Raw genomic sequence first — 6,488 nt, 5'->3', positions numbered from 1 at the left:
GGGCATGACAAACACTCCATAGAATATAGGCAACCCAAGACAAAAGCCTATGGAGGACTAGTAACATCTTAAATGTTTTTAGCTGACTGTATGTTCTAATTCCATGCATTTTATCTACCTCAAACTCACAAATCAAGTTATTCTTTCAAATTATCCCTGATACCACAAGCCCTCTATGTTTTCTGACATCTTAAAAGTTCAGGCCACAGGCAAATAAAAATCTAATTCAAAGTTTAATACAAATGAAAGTACATGGAGCTTCCTAGACCATATGAAAGTACATGGAGCTTCCTAGACCATTTTTTTTAGGGTGTTTCTAAGAGTGACTAAAACTTTAAAATGCTGCAGTTTGGATTAAATAAATTATCGATTAAAACAATGAGATACTATGTAGCTGTAAAAATGAATGGGGAAATCATGTACTGAAATACAAAAAAAAAAAAAAAAAAAAATCTCCAAAGTATAATATTAGGAGGAAAGGTAAGATACAGAACAGTATGCAGAGTGTATGACTTTTGTGTAAAAATAGGTGAGAACAATATATATGTATGTATTTACTCAGATATAAAATCAAAGTACAGGAAGAATACATGAGTAATTAACAACAGTCAACATTTAAGAGCAGAGGGTAACTGGGCTGATTGGGAGTAAGGGTAAGAAGGCATTTTACTATAGACAGCTTTTGTAATATTAGATCCTTGAACTATGTGACTATATTAGCTACAAAATAATACAGTAATACAGTAAATCTATTAAATGGTAGTGAAAATGAAAGTGTTAGTTGCTCAGTTGTGTCTGGCTCTTTGCAGCACCCTGGACTGTAGCCTGCAAGACTCCTTTGTCCACAGAATGAGGATTGCCTTCTCCAGGGGATCTTCCGCATCCAGGGATCAAACCCCAGTCTCCTGTATTGTAGGCAGACTCGATACCGTATAAACCACCAGGGAAGCCCATATTAGCTATACATGTATAATTTTAAAGTCCTTTATTATACCAAAAAATGAAACAAAATGCAGTAGTTAGAAGAAAATTGCAGGGTGATGAATGTATAGGGATCTATGTTTTATTTTTAGGCTCTGTCGTCTTGTGTCTTGCTAATATCTCAAGGATAAGCTATCAAATACCTAAACAGTTCGACTGGAGATCAGGAAACTTCAAAAAACACAACCACCTGATAATCTTCTTAGAAGCATTTGGGACTGCTCAGTGATCCATGAATGTCAAGGCAAAACTCTGATATGCCTCTTCCAGGTTCCATATAAATCTCTTCATCTAAGGTAAACTTGGGGCCAAATAAGAAATACCTGCGGCCCTTATTTCATGTTCAAGAGTGTTTTAGAGGCATTATTTCACACATCTTCCCACTAGCTAGTGAACTGCACAGCTTTTCTAATACCTTTTCACAGAGAGGTGAAGGCTCTGAACAATCCAGCCCTGTAACAGTGTGTTCAGTGATAAAGGAGGGTACACATCTGTTTTGATTCCTAGCCATACAGTTCCAGAGATTCACAGACTTTTCCCCAGAACATTCCCCACTCTCTGGTATCATTCTAAGCTCATTTCTTCGGTACTTAGATTCCTTTCTTTTCTTCGGATGGCAAACTTGTCTCTATCTAGTATCTGGGGAATGAATATCATTGGAATTATTAAAAGTACAAGGTGACACAACAAACCACCAATTTGTTGTTTTGATGAAAATATTCTTGTATTTTCAGCAGATGTTGCCTTTATTATACATTCTTTGTTTGGACAAAAAAAAAAAAAAATAGAGAAAGAAAGTTCTGATCATTTTTCCTAAGAAACTTAATCTAAAACCAAACAATTTGGCATGTGACTTCTGAACATGTTCCATGTTTCATTTCTAGAGCCCATTTCCCTGGCAACTTCCACCCTCTCCCAGCTGCAGAGGTCAACACAATAGACTTGTCACAGGTTTTAAGTCGGGTAACTACTTTTAATTTGGAGAAATTATTACCCAGAGAGAAAATAGGCTGGTCCTGTACTTCAAAGAAAAAAAATAGAAATCAAGATGCACACAGCCTCCTGAATTGGACTAACTCTTAATGTTGCTGTGGACCTCCTAAGCAGCTGTTCAAATAAGTAGCTGCCCGAGGAAATGTATATTCAAATGCTCTTTGTCATTTGCCTCTCCTAGCTTCACACCTAAAAGCCAGATGCAAGCTCTTCCAGGGCTAACAAATAGATGCCTTCTGGTGGCTCATTATGGTAATTACTGGCCATATATTACTGCCATGTGAAAAGGGCTGTGAGGCAGGCCAGCCCAAGGGCATTTACAAGTGGTTTATTTACGTTGAGCTATTAAGAATCCTCGAGTTATCAGATCAACCACAGCTCTTCGGGTTTTACAAGCAAGTTGTTCCTTAACAATCTGATCCTTCATCTGCTACCTTTGTGCTATGTTTAAGCACCACTTAGGGACCTAACATGCTGCTTAGGAAAGTTACTTTACCTATTTACAAAGAGATTCTCAAGTCCATTGCATCCTGTGCACTTTTTCTGCATGGCTCCTTCCCAACACCACCCACTCTACCTCCCCCATCCCTCCAAAGGCTGTGATGCTGTTCCGCATTCTTTGATCTTCAACTGGCCCACACACTTCTTTGCTGGCCACAAACACCTTCTTGGTGTAAATGAATGTTGATGCAACTGAGCTTTATGGGTTTGGACATCAGGGCTGAATTCAGGTACCTAGGGTCTGAAGCTGATACAAATTTGGGGGAGGCCCTTTTTAACAAAAAGAATGAGACACTTTCTGAATATAAAATTAGATACAAAAATTAATATTTGGAGTGAGAAACAAACTTCAAAATTTAGAAAGTTGGCAAATCTTACAAACATCACAAAATCTACACCACCACCACCACCAAGAACAATAAAGACCTTAAAGTCAGTTGCCTGACTCTTTTCTGAACTTTTTTCTTGTTTTTGGCAGGGGTAGCAGCAGGCTCTTTGATTGCCTCTTCATTAGCCAATAGTTTTATAATTGTTTTATAGTGAAAAAAGAAACTCAAGTCTTTCCTCTAGCAACACTGAAAAATCTTTTATTACTAATATAGTTTAGTCAAGTTTCTTTCAGCTTCATATCTTGTTTTTGGTAATGTCAATCAAATTTTTTAGAATTCTTACTAAATTTAGGGGAAAAAAAGCTTTTTTGTACATGAGCTGTAAGATTTCAGGGTATTTCAAGTTTTATTTTGCAATGACTAATCTTGAATACACTTGAAATATATTCATTAACTAGCTTATATTAGATAATACCATTGAATTTTATCCCCTTCTTAATCAATTACTGCTTTTGTTTTAATCTCAAAGTTTTTTTTTTATATATACTGCTCTTTGTATCAGAATTTCTACTGATGTCATCACTCCTCTTTATTGCATTTAATTTTGTATTCCTTTCATTTTTTTTCCCCTTAACTTTCTTTTAGTTTTTAAATACATTTATAAAGAACAAAGGGCTTCCCTGGTGCTCAGTGGTAAAGAATCTGCCTGGCAATGCAGGAGATGCATTTCTTCAATCCCTGGGTCCTGAAGATCCCCTAGAGAAGGAAATGGCAACCTACTCCAGTATTCTTGCCTAGGAAATCCCATGGACAGAGGAGCCTGGCAGGCTACATAGTCCATAGGGTCGCAAAGAGTCGGACATGGCTTAGCAACTAAACATAACAACGAAGGACAAAAATGGTACCTTTCATAAACATTCACTTCAGGAGTATACTGGAGATAAATTTTCACTTGTTTCATTGAAGCATCCCAAAACATCTTTCCAAATTTGTTTCTCCATGTTAGAATAATTTCACAACTTTAAAAAAAGGCAAACTATTTGAAAGGTGCTATGCAAATAAAAAGCCAGTGAAACTTAAGTCTCATTAAAGTCATGAAGAATCTGCCTTTGGACTTCTGGGCGATGACTCAATAGGTGTAAGTCAACGTGCAGTTGGAGATAAGTCGTGCCTCACTCCTCAGTGCTTCTCTGCTCAGTGCAGCATGCAACTAAATACATAACTAAAGCTTCAAGCTAACACTGGGGAAGGAGGAGGAGGGATGTCTCTCCCCAGAATTCCCAGGGGTGGGGAATGGAGTGGAAAGAAGCCCTTGGCTGGGAGGCAGGGAAATGAGAAGGAATGACTCAAGAACTGTCCCTCTTTCAGCATGATGTCAGGACCCATAAGCTCATTTACAACCTATTTCTAATAGCATCTGGTTGTTACAGTTGTATGAATACTTTTCACACAAGAGATAAACCATTCAGCAAATTCTTTTTGGCTGACATTATCTCTTTCATTATAATGGCAAAGTTGGAAATAACCCAAATATTTAAAAGTCAGGTGTTGGTTAAACACATCATTACATATCCATACAACAGATGCATGCAACATGTAAAAATGTTTCATAACAGTATATTTATTGATTTGAAAGTTGGTTATTATATGTTTTTACATGAAACAAGCAATATATAAATGGTAAAAATCCTAGTTTTTCTTTAAAAAAAAGAATCTTTACATATGTAGTTATGGATGTATATGTACTAAGGTATTGCCAATAGTTGTCCTTGAACAGATGTAATTGTAAGATTTTTATTTTTATTAAAAATAGTTATTTGTATCATTAAAATTTTACTGATAAGCATTTTTTATTTTGGTAATAAAAAATATTTTTATTGGAAAAAAAGAGAAAATAGTACTGTGACATTGGATTTTAGTCCCTTCAAATAAAATAATGGCCTGAAATTAAAACTTATACATGCAGTTTCAGTATTCATGCTAAAATTTCGTTTCTAAGAGAAATTAACCTATTTCTAATAAGGATTACTCTCTAGGACTTACTGTAGCAATATGAGACACGTCAATCTCCCCTACAGCATACTGTGGGATCTGCAAATTTCATTCCTGTAACTGGGGAAAGGCCAGGGTCCCCTAAAACTAGTTCCAAAAGGGGATTATAAGAGAAATGTTTTATACTTAATCAAATTTTTCTAAAATGCATATATATATATATATTATTTAAAGTATTACCTGGAAAAGACTATGTTTATTCCTTCATATTTAAAATATAGGAAAGTATAGTGGCCCTTCAGAAACTTGGGGTGTACATAGATAAAATGCATTAATCTGAGTTGCCTCAAGCAATATTTATTGTTGTAAATGCAATGTGATCCACCACTTAGAATATGCAAAGCTCAGAACACATTTGTTTCCATAACCTTACTCTATTCTTCCAAGATCCTTGCAAGTTCTCAGTCCTTGGTATGCAAAAGAAACACATGAGGAAACTTGGTAAAACGCAGATTCCAAAACCTCACTCTCAGATATTCTGATTAAGTAGACCTGAGATCGGACCCAGGAATGAGCAATTTGAACTGGGGCTCATACTTGGAGAAACACCATTTTAAGAAACTGTGCTTCTTTTAATAATGGGGAAATTATAGCAAAGCACAAAAAAAAGTTTGACTTACTTTGAAAGCAGCAACTCACTGGAAAAGACCCTGATGTTGGGAAAGACTGAGGGCAGGAGGAGAAGGGAATGACAGAGATGCAATGGTTGGATGGCATCATTGACTCAGTGGACATGAGTTTGAGCAAACTCCAGGAGATGTGAAGGACAGGGACATCTGATGTGCTGAAGTCCATGGGGTCACAAATAGTCGGACACGACTGAGTGACTGAACAACAACAAAGAAGTAAGTCACTTGACTTACTGTGAGAGGTTCAAAAAAGAGACTACCTAAGGGCTGCAGTCTATGGGGTCGCTAGGAGTCGGACATGACTGAGCGACTTCACTTTCACTTTTCACTTTCACGCATTGGAGAAGGAAATGGCAACCCACTCCAGTGTTCTTGCCTGGAGAATCCCAGGGACGGGGGAGCCTGGTGGGCTACCATCTCTGGGGTCGCACAGAGTCGGACATGAGTGAAGTGACTTAGCAGCAGCAGCAGCAGCAAGGACTGTAAAGGCTTCCCAGGTGGCTAGTGGGGAAGAAAGTGAAAGTGAAAAAAAAAAAAGAAAGTGAAAGTGAAGTTGCTCAGTCATGTCCAACTCTTGGGACCCCATGGACTGTAGCCTACAACGCTCCTCCATCCATGGGATTATCCAGGCAAGAGTACCTGAGTGGGTTGCCATTTCCTTCTCCAGAGGATCTTCCCAACCCAGGGATCGAACCTGGGTCTCCCGCATTGTAAGCAGACGCTTTACCATCTGAGCCACCAGGGAACCCGCTTGCTAATGCAGGAGACATAAAAGATGCAGGTTGGATCCCTGGGTTGGAAGATCCCCTGGTGAAAGAAGTGGCTACTCACTCTAGTATTCTTGCTTGGAGAATCCCCATGGACAGAGGAACTATGTAGTCCATAGGGTCGCAGAGTCAGACACAACTGAAGCAACTTAGGAGGCACGCACAAGGACTGTGATGTGTGAGACAGAAATGAGAAACATTGCTTATGCTCCTGAATCTTTCTCTATCTCTCCTTT

The 6,488-nt window shown here is 38.1% G+C and overlaps 1 non-coding gene across 1 annotated transcript; it reads right to left on the bottom strand.

The window, feature by feature from the left end:
• Positions 1-6,158: 6,158 nt before the first annotated feature.
• On the bottom strand, positions 6,159-6,230 carry TRNAC-ACA (transfer RNA cysteine (anticodon ACA)). The gene has a single exon. It is a non-coding gene; the product is annotated as a tRNA-Cys (tRNA).
• Between the last annotated feature and the right edge of the window lie 258 nt (positions 6,231-6,488).

The sequence above is a fragment of the Bos indicus genome, chromosome 4, assembly GCF_029378745.1.
Source record: "Bos indicus isolate NIAB-ARS_2022 breed Sahiwal x Tharparkar chromosome 4, NIAB-ARS_B.indTharparkar_mat_pri_1.0, whole genome shotgun sequence".
Taxonomy (NCBI): Eukaryota; Metazoa; Chordata; class Mammalia; order Artiodactyla; family Bovidae; genus Bos; species Bos indicus.
Note: the sequence above shows the minus strand (reverse complement) of the source record. Positions and strands in the feature narration are given on the sequence as shown.